This window comes from Cyprinus carpio, chromosome A19 (assembly GCF_018340385.1).
Source record: "Cyprinus carpio isolate SPL01 chromosome A19, ASM1834038v1, whole genome shotgun sequence".
NCBI classification, from domain to species: Eukaryota; Metazoa; Chordata; class Actinopteri; order Cypriniformes; family Cyprinidae; genus Cyprinus; species Cyprinus carpio.
The window spans coordinates 7,968,705-7,989,078 of NC_056590.1; the positions used below are offsets into that span (position 1 = coordinate 7,968,705).

Consider the following 20,374-nt stretch of genomic DNA (forward strand, 5'->3'; position numbering starts at 1 on the left):
CTTCCTTGTTGGCTTCACGAGAGAAAGCGGGAGGTTGTCGCTCGGGGTGTAATCCATTAATGAAGAAGTATTTTTTTAAGTGTCATTTCGGTGTGAGAATATCTGGTGATTGTTTGCGACTGTGCTTCATTTTCAATGTGAAAATATGCTAATTGCTCTTGCACTTTGGTGTTACTATTTGTCTCTGTGTATTCTTGCACGTACACCTCCATCTGCTTGTGCAAGAACAGCCATTTTTTAACATGTTTAATTTTTTGAAATGCAGTAATGACCTGTATTTCCTATTCAGGAATGTTTCACAAAGTCATTGTGGGTTTGTGAATTAGGAAGTCCATTGAAAATACTGTCTCGTCAGATTGTTCCTCCCATTCACTCAGGCAGTTCCGTCAGCTGATCCAAAGTCTGAATTTGGCGACAGTCGTCATCAAAGCCACAAAGAGACAACAAAGTGTGCCCCGCCGTGTCCCATTTCCCAGACTGCTCTGGGTGGAAGAGGGGGGGAACATTCCACACGTCAGTGGTTTCGGGGGAGCCCTATTAACAGCACACTGTTTTGTTTACGTGCCACATGCCTTGTGATAATTTAAGCCGGGCAGATCAAAGACAGATCATGCCTTCCTATCAAAAACAGAGGCACAGTGTGTGTGAGCTAGAGCGCTCTGACTAATTTGTGGCTAAGAGGGAATGCTGATATGAACATTTCCATTATCATTCTCCTAAAGTATCGATCAAAAGCTTTGTAACATTAACAACATGGAGGCAACATTGTCCAAAAAAGCTAGACAAAGTTTGGTGGAAGAAATGCATTATACAGTTAAAAAGTGTGTTATTTCAGGCATTTTGCATGCTTCAAGATCTTAGACATGGGCGCACTGTTCCAAAGCAGAGGACATGTAGCACAGCAAGAACAGCAAGGGAAAAAAAAAAGACATGCATCTAAAAATCGGTCAACAGATATACTCAGCTCCGTGATTGACCAATCAGAATCAAGTATTCTACAGAGTTGTGTCATTATGTTCATTTGCCTAAATATAGGTAGTTTACAGTTGCTGTCAAATGCAGCTTATACAATCAGAAACCCTCTGTTTTATGAGATGCATTCTGTTTTTTCTGAGACATGATGATGATGATGATGATGATGATGATGTCCATCATCTACTATTAAGTGTTTGTTAAAAAAAAAAAAGGCTTATTGCTCAGTATGCATGTAGCAGACAGTGCTTTTCCTGTTCCCACAAGTCAACTCATCTTCAGGGCTCTTGAGCAGAAGGCATTCGCACGTGTTACCTGAGGGGCAACACTGTGGCCTTTACCCCTCCTCTGTATCTGTCTCTTACGAAGAAAAATGACAGGCTGATGGCAATAATCATAGTAAGCGTACATACTATTTTTGTCACAACTGGCTTGACGGGAGTTCAGTGCTCGACATCAATTTTTACATTTTTTGCCTTCTGTCTTGCACTCTAGAGTGAACAAAAAAATCTGTCATCATTTGTTCTGTCACTCATTCGTTCATTGTATCTATCATTCTGTCTATTGTTCTTTTTTATTGTTCATTCTGTTGTTCTTTCATTCATTATTTCTGCTGTTCTATCTATTATTTATCATACATGCATCATTTGTTTGTTCATTCTGTCTGACAAAAAAACTATTTGATTACTCATTGCTGTGATTGACCAATCAGAATCAAGTATTCTGGAGATTATGGTCATTAGCCTAAATTTAGGTTGTTTACAGTTGCTGTCAAATGCAGCTTATCCAGTCAGAATGCCCTCTGTTTTATAAGATGCGTTCTGTATTTCTGAGATGAAATGAGTGTCCCTTTATCCACTTTTAGAAAATGATTTATTGCTCAATTTGCATATAGGGGAAAATGTTTCTCCATTTCCCACAAATCAACTCATCTTCAAGGTGCTTGAGCAGAAAACATTCTCACCTGTCACCTGAGGGCTAAAATGTGGCCTTTAACCCCTCTTCTGAATCTGTCTCTGTCTCTATGCAGTTTGCAGACCAGTCACTCATGAAGAATGCCATTACAACGTCAGAGGAATCCTGGATTGAGCAACAGATGCTGGAGGACAAGAAGAGGGCCACGGATTGGGAAGCCACCAATGAGGCCATAGAAGAGCAAGTGGCCAGAGAATCGTACTTGCAGTGGCTTCGAGACCAGAGGAAAAACAGGCACGACAGGTGTGGAACCTGCCTGTTTCAGTGCTAATCCAACTAATTACCTAACACCATGCGTCATTCCATCAAAAGCTGTATTTATATTCTAATCAACAGGATTGTCAGTAGGAGTCAGGTAGTTAGCGTGCGACAATTACTTCACAAAACCTTTGGCGTCATAAAATAATCGCTGGTTTAATGCTGATCGCAAAGGAATTTTTTCCGAAAGTCACAAAGTAGCTGTGAGAAGTGCTTCACTAGTTAAGAAAACACATAGCTAAGACTATCGGCTACGCAAATACCTACAGCATATGTGGATTGCGTTTTCACACTTAAGCCAGCTGTGAAGAAGACACATTCTTCACAGAAGCTATAGGCTTTCTTATAAATCACTTTTTGAACTGACTGAAAGCAGTGTATCAGAAAAGAAAGAAAATGAGTCATTTGATCTAAGCAAACAAACGTAAGAGATTTTACATAAACCTACTTTCTGTAAATGTCCTTGTATAAGAATGCTTACTATTTTTGAGTGACAAACTTTGAAGATACGAAGTGCCTTTCACTTATCATTTGTGAATGAACGTGTTTACTTTTGCTACTCCCTCAGCCTCGTAAGGCCAGTGCTACGTGCAGCTCCGCCACGGCTGCGGCCTCCAGTGGTTTGGAAGAATGGAATGCCCGATCCCCACGACAGCGCAGCTCCGCCCCCTCTCCGGAGATCCTGATCCTTCGCACTCGGACACACACCCGCTAAGCCCCCCTCCCCGGCCGGAGCGGCCCTCTCACTATCCAAGCCCCCATCACCCTGTGCACCAGGTCTATTTTCAGTCTTCACAATAAAGACAGTGTCATTAAAACTATCAGTTTAACTGTGTGACACATTTCCTCCAGCGAGCCAGTTTATAGGGGAAATGCCACATGATGTTCATGGATAATTAAACTGAGAATTAAAATAAGGAAACTGTCAAAAACATGTCCGGGTTGTATTTCACTTCAAAATCTGAAGGAATTAAATAAGAAATTATATTTTGCACCAAGAAAACATGTTTGTGCCGTTCAAATTCTGTTAAGTACACTACCGTTAAAAAATCTCTTCTGCTCAACGAGGCTGCTTTCTTTGATTTCTTTGATCAAAAATTCAATATTTATTTGATTTAAAAAAATGCAGATTACCATTTTAAATAACCATTTTCTATTTTAATATATTTTCAAATGTAATTCATTTCTGTGATGCAAAGCTGAATTCCATTTTAAATAACCATTTTCTATTTTAATATATTTTCAAATGTAATTCATTTCTGTGATGCAAAGCTGAATTAAAGAAACATTTCTTCTTATAATCAAAGTTGAAAACTGCTTAATATTTTTGTGGAAAGCTTGATAATTTTTTCTAGAATTATTTGATGAATAGAAAGTTCAGTATATTTATAAAAATAAATAGAAACTTAATATAAAAACCAGTATTACAGCAATTATTATGGTAACAGAAATGCATGAGAATAATAGTTATATAATAAAGAGAATTATCAGTAAGAATGATCATTAAGTAATTAAAAAAACTCAAAACTAAATGCATTACAGTTAATGACTATTTGTGTGTAAATGTACTTAATTTTAATGTCACTATGCAAAAAAATATTTTATAAAGTTTCTTTATGCAATATGAAATTCACTACAGGAGACGCCACATAGATCTCTGTACTTAAGTCTTTCAAAAGAAAGATTTTCCTGTGTTCTGTCTCGCCGTTCAGGTCCCAGTAACCAGTCTTGTGTTGGACCAGACAGACCCACCTCGTCTTCTCTGGTGTCTCTGTATCCAGCACTGGGCTATCGGGCCATTATGCAAGAGATGTCCCCTACTGCTTTTGGTGAGGAAGAGAAAATCCCACTTGCCAGTCTGTCTAGCTGTCCTGCCTGATTCAGTATGAAAGAATCCAGGGCTCAAGAATGCCATGTTAATCACTGCGCTTGCTCGCCTTCCTCATGCGTCTCACACAACTTGAATCTGTGATGTGATCCATGTGATTCAGTGTGGAGCTGTGTGAATTGTACCCAACACTCATGCAGAAAGCAGCATGTACTGTACAATCGTTATGTGCAGTTAAATACACTTGATTGCAGCTGAGTATCGGCACACCCCAGCTACTGTTGACATCAGCTTAAAGAACTTAAGAAGGTGCGAATAGGGAGGGAATGTTTTTGACAGTTGTAACTCTTGTAATGGATATACATCAGTCTGAAAAGATGGACACACCCTACTCATTCTTTATTATTGCTGTTATGCACATTTAATAATAGTAAAGGGCGTTAAAGAATGAAAGACTGTAAGTTCCTATGTATGTTACACACTTGGTTTGGTTTTACAGTATCAACAGCCTTAAAAATTAGATTGTTTTAGATTTATAATGAAATCAATTTTTAGACACTACTGGTCAAAAGTTCGGATTTTTTTGATAGTCTCTTCTGCTCACCAGTGCTGAATTTATATATTCAAAAATACATTAAAATATTGTGAAATATTATTTCAAGTTAAAAAAAAAAGTTTTTTTATTTGAATATATTTGAAAATATAATTTATTCCAGTGATGCAAAGCTGATTTTTCAGTGTCACATGATTCTTCAGAAATCAAAGAAATGAATACTTTTATTCATTAAGGATGTTTTAAAATGATCTAATTTATTGATAATGACATTTAATGACATGATGTTAAAAAAAATATGTTTCAAATAAATGCTGTGAACTTTATTCATCAAAGAATCCTTAAAAATATATCACAAAAATGGTAAGCAACATAATTGAGCAGCAAATCCGCATATTAGAATGATTTTTGAAGGATCTTATGACACTGAAGACTGGAGTAATGATGCTGAAAATTCAGCTTTGCATCACAGGAATAAATTACGTTTTAGAATTTATTCAAATAAAAATAAGTTCTTTTAAAATGTAATCATATTTCACAATATTTCAGTTTTTACTATATCGTTGATCAAATAAATGCAGCCTTAATGAGCGTAAGAGACATATTTCACATTAAAAACATCAAAAAAAATCGTAATTATTCCAAACATTTTACAGGCAGTGGATACAGTTATCTATAAAACTAATTTCAAGCATTTAAGCAGAAGGCTTCAGATAAGAATTTCAGTCATGTGTGTGAAATGTTTTGACTTGTGGTGTATATAATAGGCTTTGTTTTTATCTGTGTCAGCAAACCATAATGTGTTTTGTTGCTCTTGTTTGCAACAGGCCTAACAGACTGGGAAGACGACGAAATATTGGCGTCCGTCTTGGCCGTGTCACAACAGGAATACCTCGACAGCATGAAGAAAAATGCCATGCATAGAGAACCTTCTCCAGACAGCAGTTGATAAAGGAGGGTTGAGGCACAATCTGCATCTGAAGCAGGAGGCAGATACATGGGGATCAAACCAGTCACATTCTCTCCATCATCATGCAGTGCACACTGTCCTCCCATCAGCTATCACTGGCTCAGCCATCCAGCAGTAATGCCCCATTGTTGTGACACTCACCTAACCACTCCTTTTCTTTCTTACACCATTCACCACCATCACTGGACTCCTTTAGGTGCATGTGAAAATAAACATGACTGATATCATTATAGAAAACATGGAGAAACGAAAAATTATTGAGAAAAAAAAAAACTCATACTTTATCCTCTTAATTAATTGATTAATATAATCTTTTTATTTTCTTGTTTGGGATGAAAATGCTTTTTTTTCTTGGAATAAAAAAAAGAACTTTCTGAAGAAATATACTTTTTTGTTGGCAATCCTTTTTATTCAGACTTGATTGATGTTTCTGAAGATTTCTCATCTGTGGAAAACAGTTTTATTAAAGAAATGAAGTGTGTCTGAATAGGTGCAATGCTGAAATCTACCAGTCAAGAGTCTCAAATGATCACGTAAGCGAGGTATAAATATCTGCTTATATAAGCATTATCATACGCCATCGCTTAGCTATTAAAGTTCCGTTTTTCTTGGTATATCATCATGGAGACAAAAAGAGCCCACATTCGATTTTGTAAATAGCTGATGTGGGACTGTCCCCCCCATGCACAGAGCATGCTAAAGCAGGAGTCATTTATTGCCCTTCCAAAGGGTCTAAGATCATCCCTATTTATATGTGCAGATGTGCAATAATAATTGTGCTAGAGGTAAGAGACATTGGGGGTTTTTTACTACTGTTTGACCTGAAAAGAGAAATTACTAGAAATAATCCGAAAAGTGACCAGATGTTTTTTTATTTTTAGTTTTTTTTCAAATTACTTGTTACTTGGGTACTACTTCATTTCTCAACTCAGATTCAATCTGAGTGTTTAACAAAAAAATAAAAAAAGAAGAAGAAGGGGCACATTTTGCCATATAATTCTATATGAGGATCTAAGGATTAGATTAACTTCCATTTACCTGTTCTTTGTTTGAAGTAGTAGTAAAATGTATTTATAAGCATCTATTTTAGTTTTATTTGTATTTTATAATTATGATGAGGACACGAATATCTGTGTACATTTTGTTACTAGTGGCATTTATCTTGCTAACTGCTTTTTTAATTCTATTTTAGTCTATTCGAAATGGTTATTTCCTGGGTTTCATTAACAAAATGCCTATTAGAAATAAAAAGCTGGAAAGATCTTGCCTCTAGTGCATGAGTGAATTCACAAATTTATGCGTGTTTAAAAACAAATGGTCGAAGGTATTCCCGTCATCGCGCGCTGCGGCGCTCTTTCTGAGGAACGTTGGGCGCGAGAGACGAGGCTGGGAGATTCTAGCAATAGTTAAGACCAGCGCAACTCAATAGTAATCGTTTTTTTTTTTCAGCGCTATGATTGGCTGTCAGTTCAAACAACTACTGCAAGCGGGGTTGGACACAATGGCGGGTTTGTTAGAGTGGGCGTGGTCTACGCGTCAAGATGTTAAACATCAACAAAGTGCCGAGATGATTCAGAAGCCGTGCGAAAGTGTTTGAAGAAGTCTCGTGGGTGACTCGCTCCCACACTGCAAACGGCGGAATTTGAACTGAACTCGCACAAAAAAGACATTGACCGAAACCCTAACAGAATGTACCATGGACATGTTCTAGGCTGAAGCTTCGTCCACTGTACCAGCTGAAGATACCCTTCCACTTGTTTTTAGAGTTTTTTTCGAAAATATAACCTGAAAAATGTTGGGAATATAATAAACCGGCTTGTGGACCTGCGTCGGATCAGCTGGAAGGCGTCCGTGAGAGCAAAACATGGTGAGTGCTTCACAATACCCGAAACAAGACAAAACAATCTATAAAATCTGTTTATAAGGCTACGTTTGAATTCTTTTGCACTTTACCAACAGGTTAAATAATAAATATGGACGCCTTGTGAGAAATTGTTACATTGATCCAAGAAGCCGATACTTTCGAATGACCGGCGTGCATTCTTGGTTGTTATGTTACACCTTTTTACATTTGATCTGCGTTTACTTTTCTAGCTTAAGGCGACACTGTGCGAAAGCAGTACATGCTGCCGGATCCGCTCCTCTTTGGGAAGCGGAGGGGGTTGCGGGTCTGTGTTCTGCCGGACAGGAGCATTAGCGACGGACTACCCGTAAGACATAGCATAAATCTGGATCTGCTAAAATGCAAACATTCGTGCATATGTCTTCCTAAATTTCTCCTTACAAATTACTTTCTTATTATAATTCACGGTACCCGCACTATCAAACAAAGATCCCGACGATCTTAGAATCCAGCAGTGTGGAAAGTCCTGGTTGAGGAATCCATCATATTAATGCAAAAATAGGTGTTGCGTATATGGGGTTTGACTTTGTAATCTAAGTCCAAGCGACCATTAATTTTTCAAAGGAACAGGCAAACCCCTGAGTAGTCATCGATAAGATAGGAATGCTAGAGCCCTCTTATGATTGTCTTGGGGTGGGTTTGTTGTTTTACCGGAACAGCGTCGTCCTTATACAGAAAGTGATCCGGTAGGTCGTGACGATATGGATTTTCAAAACCCCTAAAGGGAAACTTAGGGGACTTCCCACGTGGTCAGAAGAGTGTTCTAGTAATAGACGAGATAATTTTGGTTCAAAACACCAAGAGGAAATAGTTATAGGTGCCAAAAACTTATCGGACAAGATAAAAATTGTACTTCACATTGTTTATAACCCAGGGAGAAAAAACCCGCAATCTGTATACAACCTGCATTAACCATTATGTGGAAAGTTTTCTAGGCATTTTTTTTTTTAATATAACGTGTGCTGTTCCGAGTAGGAACAACATAATCAGGATCAATAGGTGTCCAATAATGGAACAAGCTTTTGCTTTACCTTTTATCTTAGCCTGGTACAGCAAACAAAGTACCCATGGAGATCGCTCTCCTCATGCGTCTGGGGGGAGATGTCAAGGGTCGCTACCCAACCAATGTACGCGGCATCATCCGAGGACATGCTCGACCCGTTTGAGATGCAGGGGTCAGGGATACCCTCATTGTGTTTGAGGAAACCCCAGCACTCCACGCCATGTTTGCCTTCATCAATGAACGGGAGGGAACTGAGGAGCGACATTGACACAGAGGTGCGAACAAACGCTACAGTCGTCTGACATTCGACTCTATATGTAACACCACACTTAATGAACGAGCATTGGTCTTGTTTTTAGATTCTTTCTCACAAGGCTAAAGTGAAAGCCATTGCAGTTCTGCCACTCCAAAGGAATCGTGCACCGGGACATACCAAGCATGAGCACACATCCTCGCTTGACACCCGCAACGGAGACAGCAAAATCATTGATCTTGGATTCGGGGCTTGTGAGAAGGAATCCATTTACCACCGACTTTGAAGGTAAGGCAAGCTTTCAGTTTGGCCTTACTGATACTCACCTGCACTCGAATTATCACAGTGAATGTGGAGCCGGCTTCTAATGACACATCCTCCGTCTGTTTAGGGACCAGAGTCTACAGACTCCAGAGTGGAGTCCCGCACACAGTGTTACATCGCGCGTACAACGCTCTCAACGGTTTTTTGTGGGGGTCAGGGGGGCGGATGCTGCTTTGTTGACATGGTGTGTGGAGTAATTCCCTTCGAGACGGGATCGCAAGGTGGACCAACGGAATAAGGTGTACAACACTGGGCACTCCACAGTAGTATTCAACCTCCACGCAGCCCTCCAAACGGTGCAGCCAACAACAAACAAAATGAAAAAACTCTACTTTCTTTAAGGACAGTCTACACCAGACAAATGAAAAATTCTATTCTTCACTGGTAGCGCTCACACTCACCCACAAAATAATAAGTTCACACGTAACCGATGACTTCTTATTATTTATTTTTATTCTTTTATTTCATGACTGACAACGAAGAAAGTCTCTGATGTCAACTGGTGCCTTTCCTACAGGCCGGAGAGGAACGGCCTCGTTTGGAGCAGATTTTGCAGCATCCGTGGAATGACGGCGAGCTCTGAGGAACATTGGAGATTTGGCAAGCGGGAAAGCAATCTCAAGCCAAGCCTTTTCAACTCCTGAACGGACTTTGGACATCGATTCCGAAGCTTCCCTTACAACCACGTTTCGTTTTACAAATGGACTTCCTGAACTTAGTTGTCTGCTTCTGGATTCTTCGTCTTTATTTTGTGTTTTTGGCGTATTTGGACTTTGGGACTATGCTTCTAGATGCCTAGGAATAGCCTGGGATTTCTGCAGGTTTCCTTTTCTATGATGATATATTTTACTGCCCACACTACACACTCACCACAGTCCCGTGCAACTTTTTTACTCTTATGGCGGATTAAGTATTTATTTTTTTCAGGCCTCGTACTAATTTATTTCTTGCACGAATGTCAGAAGCAGTCAACTGTGTTCGTCTTCGACTGTTCTAACTGACTCCTCAAGTGACAGTAGTGTTGGAATTTCTCCCATTATTTACCACACTGCGATGAAACCTGGTTTTTTATTAAAATATATTAAAAATTATCACAGGTTTTTCTTTACGTACACGTGATACTCTCTCCCTCCCTCCCTGTTCTAATGGTTTTCAAAAAGAACCTGGGCTCTGCTTTCCAGTCTTTTGGGAACGGGGGGGGGCCCCCCCGCAGGCTGACTGGACCAATAATTCAGGCTCATGTGACTCGTTTCCCCATTTAGCAACTCACACTCTCACAGATGGCGCCGAACACCGCCACGAGAGAGGAACATTCCTGTGGACTGTCTGTTCTATCTCTACATGAACCACTTCCCCTAGTGGATCCTCCCAGAGCCATTACTAAGCCGGCTTTGGTTCTGTTCTGTATTGTTTTGTGACAAGACAGAACCTGGGCTGTAACTTAAAGGAATGTTGTCAGGGATGCTTTGTATCGGAACCACACTACAGCTATGTGTCATTTTGTGGTAGTTCCCAAAGGTCCGCATGTTAACCTAATGTCAGGAGGGTTTCAAACCACTAAACCCATCTGTTGAGTTTTACTAAAACGTGGGCCTATGGGCTTTTTCTTCTATAGTCTGATACCACACCCAAAGAGATCTGCCCTTACTGTCTTATGTGAGGTCATTACACTGCATAATGGCAGATCTGGAGTAAGTAAAGCAAGACCAAAAAAAACTCTCTTTGTGATAAGTTGGGTTTTTTGTTCAGAGTTCGCAAAGTGATTTGCTTTTGTATTTGGATCCAAACCCGCATTGACATGTTCAAATTGTTTGTTTCGAGACTTAGAAACCTCGCTGAATGTGTAAAATTGGACCTTTCTCCTCCTTTCCCAACATCAAACATGTAATGCATTCATGTCAACAACTGGGGGTATTTTTGATACAGGTCAGCTTTTCATCGTTTTTTTTGTTATAAAAAAAAAAAAAATCCTTGCGGTTTTTGCTGGGTTGGCACAACAGTTTTGCTGTACAATACTTGGGTCTTCAACAAGTGCCGCCGTGGCTGTTGTCACATGATGTTTAATTTAAGAGATTGCTGTGAATAAAAGATATAGATGTGAAATTCTCTAGTATTTAAAGCAGAAAACCTGAGCCTCGCCTTTTCCTAGTTCATTTTTCTGCTCAATGCAAATAGAAATAAAACGAGAACTCCAGCCATATATTGATCATAGTTTTCTGTTCATCAAGTTAGCGGAATTTTTAAACAGGGCCTCTCTAGTCCAACCAGTCAGCGACTTAGTTTTCCCGACAACCGTGAAGAAGAATGTTTTATCATGTTCACCCAAGTGCTAGCGTTTAATATTGTAATGACCCGAACTGACTTCTCCACATGGTTTACCCGCCTTGACTAAAACACTGACACCCTGAATTGTACTGTGTATGTATATATGCTATATAGATAGCTAATAATATTAGTATTACCTACACACACAATCACACACACACACACAAGTAGACACCAAAGTGTGCTGCACTAGTCCTCAAAAGTGCCCGCCTGTTTCGATCTCCCCCAGGTGGCTGGTCCCAGTCTTAGGTCATTAACCCCAACCTCTCCCATGTAATTCTAAAGGGAATTTAGACAAACTAAATAATTAAATTTCACTTCAGATTTTTTGTGTTTCACAAACATGCTTTTTTCAGTCATTTGATTTAGGATTTTAAATCCTGCTGATGTAAGTTTTTTTTTTACATCCACTTTATTTCGCTCACTATGCGTCATCTACTACTTCAGGTCCCAAATAAGCGCAATATGGCTGCGACCCCTTGGGATAATTGCGCCTTCACTTTTCTTCAATAGAATAGTAAATATATTATATCTATCTCTGTATGTACAAATGGATTAATCTCGCTTCCGTGTTTTCCAACCCTAAAAGTTTTTGTTTACATTAATTTACTTTTTCCAGTTAGTCATTTAGCAGACGCTTTTATCCAAGGCGACTTACAAATGAGGACAATGGAAGCATCAATATCAACACAAAAGAGCACATTTTTTTTTGAAAACCCAAGTGCTATAACAAGTCTCAGTTAGCTCAATTGCCGTACCGCATGGTGCATTCATTTTTCTAGTTTCCATACCGTCTATTGTATGTGACAGTGTGGATAATCACTCAGCAGCACCCTTACTTTTTCATGACCTGACATTGGCAGAACATGATACTGTGATGATGAATTATTACAATATATGGCCTACGTTCCCGTTTTGGACTTGGGACAACGTTTCAGTTGCATTGCTGTCTATGCAGGGCCACGACCGCTCCAGATTCCATCTGAAAAAATCTTAATTTGTGTTTCCGAAGCATGACACAAAGGTCTTACGGGTTTGAAACGACATGAGGGTGAGTATAATTAATGACAGAATTTTCAATATTTGGGGTGAAACTTGACCCACTTTCAGATGTATGACTGAAAAGCAATACAGGTATTGTGTGTGCTATCAATCGACCAATCGTAGTCGGTGCGACGAAGGTGGGCTCTTGTTGTGAAATAGCAAAATTATGTGTTACATAGCATGTAACCATTATTGCTGTGGCCACAGTCAGTAGGAAAAAACAACGCCAAAAACCAGGACACATTAGACAATTTAAAAATGTCCCCGTATAAAGGCGGGTATTGGCCTATGGGCACCCTACGTTTGCGCGAGACGCTTGTGGGCACGACCACCTCCGATGCCATTCGCTCCCGCTTGACGGTTAGAATTCGATATGACATCGCACCGCAAGGGACCCCCATGTCCTGCGTGTGATGTCTCCGAAAATTGGGGCCAACCATAAATGTGTTATCACTATGCCAGGCAACTATAGTGGAATTATGATGCATGTGCCGCCATAATGGATTCCTGTAACGCCGTGCAAATACTTCACTTGGTCCATGCAATCCTGTACTTGTTTCCCCCCACAGTATTAGTAGGATCCCCCGTTCGATGATATGATGTAACGTTAAGCATAGGATACCCTAGTACTGTCGCCAAAATTCAATGGAAAAGAAAGTAGAAAGAGGCAAAACGTCTTACGCAAAACAAACAAAAGAAAATACCACGGGACTTGTTACAGGGCGTGTGTTTTTTGGGGATTTCAACCGGATTTTCATCCTGCTATCTGACCTTATGTAATCTATTCATAAACGCAGCGACGGGGACAGACAATCATTACGCCCTGTAATCAGATTCACAGAGGATCATGTACAGTTTATGTGATAGATTAAGGGGTCAATGTTTCGAGGATGCTGCTGGCAAGCAGAAGCCAGCATGAAGATTTAAAACATTCCACTGAAGGGACTGGAATGCCCGGTCCCAAAAACAAAACCATAATTTCATCTCTGTCTCTCGCTTATTCAAATCCTGTACAAGCGTCGGTGTTACAAGCAAATGAACCAACGTGGTATTATTATTTTGTGTGTACGCTGCACCAAAATATTTCCCGTTTAATTTGTTAGCGAAAAGTCCTGGTATTCAAAGTTCGAGAAAGAATACAAGATCCTACTTCGACATTTTTGTATCCCACGATCACGAATCGTCTGTTCACGAGCTGTGACTTAGGGTATGTTGAAGTGTGCGTAATCCCTGTTTACCACAGCCCGACTTCTCTATCCGTGGTCTCTGATTGTATAGAGACCACCAAACAAACGGCGTTGCTACACGCAGAACAGCCCAGCTTAATATCAACTATATACCTATAAGTCCACACATGTGCCTGGTGATTATCTACCCTCGCCCCCCCCAATAACCCTCCCCCCCCCCCCTCTGCCCCCGGTCCCTGACCCCGTGAAGGACTCGCTGCTTTGGCATCATGATAGTCAACCAATTTGTCACCACAGGTCCACTTTGTGCCAGTGATTAGATTACATGGTTAACCCATGGTAGTTTACCAAGCCACACAGCCTCCTTAAACAAAGTACCCTTAGACATACCCATCCTTATGAAGTACATATTTACCTTGGAGCTTTATAGTGTGCGACTCCCATCCACCTAGCGAACCTGGGATCATTGTAAAACAGAGAAACCCAGATTAATACCCATGTCTGTCACAAATCTTACCTGGGACACACCTACACCCGAAACCAGATTTGCTTTTTGTTCCTTATTTTAGGCGCTATTCAGGACAGGCTTAAACATGTGCCTAGACTTTTGTATACAATGTTTCTTGCTTAATTCTCACAGTATCGTAGTCGTATCTCAGGTCTAATGGCATTGATAAATGAACTTGATGGTGTGAATATCCCGTGCAGATGAATCATCTGTTTAGGTGTGTTGGAACTGGTGGTGGTGTGACTGGCTACATTCAGAACAAGGGGAGAACTGTTCGGGGTAACGCTGGCGTTTGTCAGCAAGTTTAGATCTGAACATCTTTGGGCCTGTGTTGGTTCTTGCAGTGAAGGTAATGAAGTTCATCAGTCTGGTGATTCTCTGGTGATCCAGAATGTGTCAATCTCATCCTCAGCATCAGCTACGTGGTGGACGTTGGTCTGATTTCTGTGGCCACATCTTATGCTGTTGTGATGCAGAGCTTCTTGTTAAAGTTGTCTTACTTGTCTGTTTATCGTCTCGATGGCAGAGGACTGGAGAAGCAAGCTTTGGGGATGAGAAAAGGGGGAGGGGAACATTGCTTGTGGGGTTGGCAGAACTTGCTTCACTTATAATACTTGTGTACAGAACAGTGTAATGCTGACAGTTGTCTTAAGATGTTGCATTTAAGGCGATTTTATAGATATATCTCTGTTTTGAAATAATCAACTATCTTGTCCGTTATATCATAATTAGTGGCAAATATGTATGTACAAATAAACTTATGTAATTATGATAATTTTGCATTTATTTTTGTCACTATAAATTCGCTTTAATCACATTGTAGGCTACAGCAAATGACCTTTTGCATGTCACAGAAGCACAGACTGTGAAAAAATGCGAAAGAAACACGCCGTTGTGTCATTATTGTGTTGTTTGAGTACGTTAATTAAGGTGTTTGTGAGTGTGTCATGAATCGTTGAATCCCAAAGAGACACATGTAAAGGGTGAATATGAATCAAAACATATTTTAACGTGAACTCAAGGAATTTTAACTCAAGGAATTTTTTTTTTTTTGCACTGAATGATTTTGTGCGAATGTGGTTATAATGTCCTTTCTTTGTATGGTGTAATTGAATGATTATCAGAATTTGAGACGGAATTTGTCATATTTCACATGCACAAGTTCTTAATTTGGTATCAGAAGTCACTGAGCTGTAGAAAAGACAGAAATCTCAAGGACATGATATATTTTCTTTAGTATTACTATGTAGTGTAAATGACAGAAATGTGCACAGTCTTCACAGTTTTTGGTTTACTCAGTTAAACTTCATTAAAATATTTACTGAACATTGTTAAAATTTGCTTGAAGACAACAGACTGAATGCTCTACTGTGGATGATGATAATAGTTCATTGTGTAGCTGTAAAAGGAAATAAAACATTACTATGTTCGTATAATCTGTAGATGCAGTTTTTAAGACCCCTCTTTTAACACACACACACACACACACACACACACACACACACCCTCACACACACAGATGCAAGCTCACATATACACACACCAACTGTGCTTTCGGCCCTAAAAGCCCCTTTTTACTCCCTCAATTTTGTCCATTTCTCGTCCATCCTCTCGGCTTTTATATTAGAAGGCGGTGAGAAACCACATACAGAAAATAACACAAAAAGATGTGCTTGTCAGAATTATATGCCTCACCGTATGTGTCCTACCTTGAACATTTTTCCTCACTCCTTTATTTAGCTGTCAGAAATTACACAGATGACAATTAGGTGTAAATGCTGGTAAACTGGAGTATGTGGTCACTCACCGTATGGCTCTGCGACTGTAGAAATGGTATGTTGTGTGTGTAATTTTTCACTGCTGGAATTATTAAAACATTTGTCACTCTGACGGAGTGCTGGGAGATAGTTCTATCTATCTTCGTTGTGCTTTAATGTTATTTCAGCACCAGTGATGATCATATGGTCATTAGCAGGGAGTCTATGTTTAGGTAATGCTGAATACTAGAGCATTCCCAGTCTAATTATTGTTTGAAAAGTGTCACATGAATACAAGTAATGCTAATGAGTTGTCAAGTTGTCATATAGCATAGTGTATATTGTGTATGCTGTGCTTAAGAATGCATTTAATACAGCCTGTTTAATAATATATTGTATTGAATTATACCTATAGCTTTTTATCATGTATTTTTTTTTTATTATTATTTTATTAGCAGAAGCTAAAAGTTTGGGGTCATTAAAAATGTTTTTAGTTTCTTATGGTCACGAAGGCTGCATTTATTTGACCAAAAATACAATAATATTATTAAACCATATTACAATTTAAAATAACTGATTTCTAATTTAATATATTTCTGTTATGTAAAGCTGAAGCATCATTACTCCAGTCTTCAGTGTCACTTGATCTTTCAGAAATCATTCTAATATGCTGATTTGGCTGTCACATTTCTTCTTATAAATATTGAAAACTGATGTGCTTCTTAATATTTTTGTAGAAATCAGATTTTTAGGAATTATGGATTCTTTGTCAACAGAAAATTCAAAAGCATGGTATTTATTTGAAATACAATTTTTTTTTTCCACATTTCAAATGTCTTTACTGTCACTTTTAATCAATGTAATGTATCTTTGCCAAAAAAAAGCATTTAAAAAAAACCTTTTGAACTTGAATAAATTTATATGAAATTATAACTTTTTTATTATTCCATTTTTTTTAAGCTGTAGAAACTCTTAATTAACATGCATTTTTATCATTATATAATAAATATGGTGTCGGGTGATCAGATTATTCATTTATTTAACTAAAATAACAAAACGGGTGTGTGTAGAGACAGAGATATTGTTTTTGTGGAGAGTCCAGAGAGTCCAGAGAGCGTGTTTCCATCTGTAGCATTACCGCAATGAGAAGGCTAGTTAACAGGAAGGGGGGAGGTGACCGTCCAGGGTTCGGAAATGAGAAATGACCCAATGCCACACCACTAACCCCACCACCTCTCCCCTCCCTGACTGTCCCATCCCCCTCTCCTTTATCCTTCCCCCAGGAAAGAACACAGCAAAGGGATGGGTCAGGAAAAGAAGGGGTGGAAAAAAGGTGGATGGGGGGTATAACAGAGAGAGAGAGAGAGAGAGAAAGCATTAAAATTCATGGCCTTTTTTATTTTCCCCACTGAAAATCAATACTGTCTACTATGGATGAGGTGAACAGTGGACAACAGTGGTTGTGGGCAGGGGCGGATGGGAGGGGGGTGTTGGGGGGTAGATAGATGGATGATGGTGGTGGTGGGGGGGATAGGTTCATTAAGTGTAAGCTGCAGTGGTGGGGACCTTCAGTAAGGGCTATTGTCCAACGGCAGTGACATAAGGAAAAGGAGACCATGGGCTAAAGCAGGACTATTGAACAGGCGCAGGTACAATTCATTGAATTGAATTGAATTGAATTGAATTGAATTGAATTGAATTGAACAGACACGATTCCAAACTACTCGCGGATTGATGGAACCATAGTATTAGGATATTGGCCATTACCATCATGGAAGGCCTAGAGAAAATCTGGGATTGAAAACCTGGAAAACAGCAATGTAAAACAAAGAAATGTTATGATGCAAAATTAACAAGTCATTAATTCATAATTTCATCATTATAATTCATCATTAGTCATCATTTACTCACCCTCATATCATTTCAAACTTGTTTGCATTACTTTTTACTGTGAAAAACAAAATAAAATATTTTGAAAAATTTTTCCCCTGTCCATTCAGGCAAAATCAGTGCGTTTCAGTATCATTTTGTATGGACACAAACAATTCAAACATTCTTCAAAATGTTTCCTTTCTGTTCAACAGAAGAATATAATTCATGCAGTTTTGGAACGACATGAGAGTGAGTAATTATGCCCTGAAGGTTCTGCTATTTCTAAGGTCAAATATGCACATTTGTGACCCTAAGTGAAATCCTTTGAATGGACAAATTCAAATTTGAATCAGTATAAGCATCTGCAAACCTCAAAATGAATTTGAATCCCCCAAACATTTTGAATTTAAAGCACATTTGTGATGATGTGAAGCTCAAAATCAAATTTGAATCACTGCAAGCTTCACTCAAATTCGAATCAATGCAAGTGACAAACTGAATTTGAATCACTGAAAGTTCCAAAACTAATCACTACAACCTTTCTTGTTGCTTTTGAATCACTGCAATGCTCATAAAACATTTGAATCACTTAATTTAAAGCACATCTGTGATTATGCGATGCTCAAAATCAGATCTGAATCACTGCAAATTTTGAAATCTAATCAAATGCTAAATTCTAATGCAAGTGTCAAACTGAATTTGAATCACTGCAACCTTGAATCAAATTTGAATCACTACAAGATCCAAAATAGACCAGAATCACTCATCAGATCATGTGAAGCTCTAATCAGAAACACTGAAAGCTTTGAATCGAATTCAAATCAGAGCAAGAGGCAAACCAAGTTTGATTAACTTTATGTTCGTGAATAAATCTGAATCACTTCAACCTTCTGATTGACCATGAATGACTGCAAAAAAATGAATTCCAAACACTGTAACTCAAAATATAAATAACATTTGTGACCATGTGAACTCCTTTGTACAGAAAATTGGATATTCTTCCTTCTGCAAAGATGCAAAATAGAAAACTGAAACCCTTTTCCATATTTATATATAATGTCCTCATATGCAGACTGTCATTCTCCCATCAGATATGACAGCATCTTGTCCCAGCTAGTTCACACTCAGCGGTAGTCTGGTTTCTCACTCTCGGGGGCATGGAGAGATGCTCACCTCTCACACCTCCTCCCCAGGACACCAGGAAGCCCATTATGATTGTGCATACATGTGTGAGTGCACGTTTGGACATACATTCTTGTGTATATGGTATGCTCTGTGAGGGGCTCTCTGTGCATATACAGGACTTGTGAGGTTGGTTACTATGGGGATAGGTGTGGAGGTGTAGGCCCATGCTTTTTTTTTTTTTGACGTGGGTAAAAGAGTCATAAATAATGAAAAGGAAACTGCATTGAAATGCAAAGGCTGAGGCGTAGACATGTGGGTCGTATCGACATTTGTGAATTCTGGGATCCGCACAGCGCAGAGTTTCTATCTCAGACCTGTAGAGCCTGAAATGTAGCAGCATTTCTACTGATCCTGACAAGTTGTCGCTTAATATTTATATCATAAATTATAAAGGTGTTTATTTAGCCAAAGAAAAAGTCCCTGAGGTTTTATGTGCATTTACAGTTACACATTCTTATGCATTTATATACAAATACATAATATTTGAATATGCATAAATTATTTGTGAATTAATTATGTCACAGAAAATATACATGCTGCTTTTATGCATTTTCAGTAGATTTTTTTTTTTTTGCATTTAGACAAAAAAATTAAAAACAAATGTATTAACTAATGCATGTTATTTCATGCATCTTTAGTTATTTTTCATTTATTTGTCATTTAACATTTTCACATGTTTTTTTTTTTCTAGGAAAGTACTGCAATATGAATAAATTATTTGTACCTGAATTGTAAGTCACAGAAAACATACATGCTGATTTTTTTCTTTTTAGAATATAATCTTTTTTTTTTTTTCATAATTTGAACCATTAAACTTTTATTCTTTTTAAACATAAGCGCAAATAAGCATGCTTCAAACTTAATTTGAAAAACTAAGAGCTTTGAATCAAATTTCAATCAAAATAATCTTCAAACTGAATGTGAATAACCACAATGTTGAATTGAATTTGAATCACTGCAAACTTTGACTCAAAATCAAATCAATTCATGCTTCAAACTGAATTTGAATCACTGCAAATTTGAACCACTGAAAGCTCCAAAACAAATCTAAATCACTCCAACATTATAATTTACTTTGAGTTACTGCAAACTTCAAATTTAAAATTTTTAAAACCAAATTTAAACCAGTGCCAACTCGAATCCTATTGAAATCCATTCAGATTTTCAAAGGGAATTCTAAAGAATGCTTTCTAAATTGATTTTGAATTCTTGCAAGCTTTAAATCAAATTCAAATCGCCACAAGCGTCAAAACAAACTCGAATCACTTTGCGCTTCGAAACAGCTTCGATTATAATGGGAGTGTTTTAGTTTTGCCGTGCCTCTCACTCGCAGTATACAGTAGATGGGGTTTTATAGACTTTCAGATGACAGATAGAGGTTTGAATTGCACATTGAATCGCACTTTGAGTGGCCTTTTTTATATCTGAGATTACACATGGAGGTGGACATCATGGAT

The 20,374-nt window shown here is 38.5% G+C and overlaps 1 pseudogene; it reads left to right on the plus strand.

The window, feature by feature from the left end:
* LOC109095353 overlaps positions 1 to 5,650 on the plus strand; it is a 30,032-nt pseudogene extending 24,382 nt beyond the window's left edge.
* Positions 5,651 to 20,374: the final 14,724 nt, after the last annotated feature.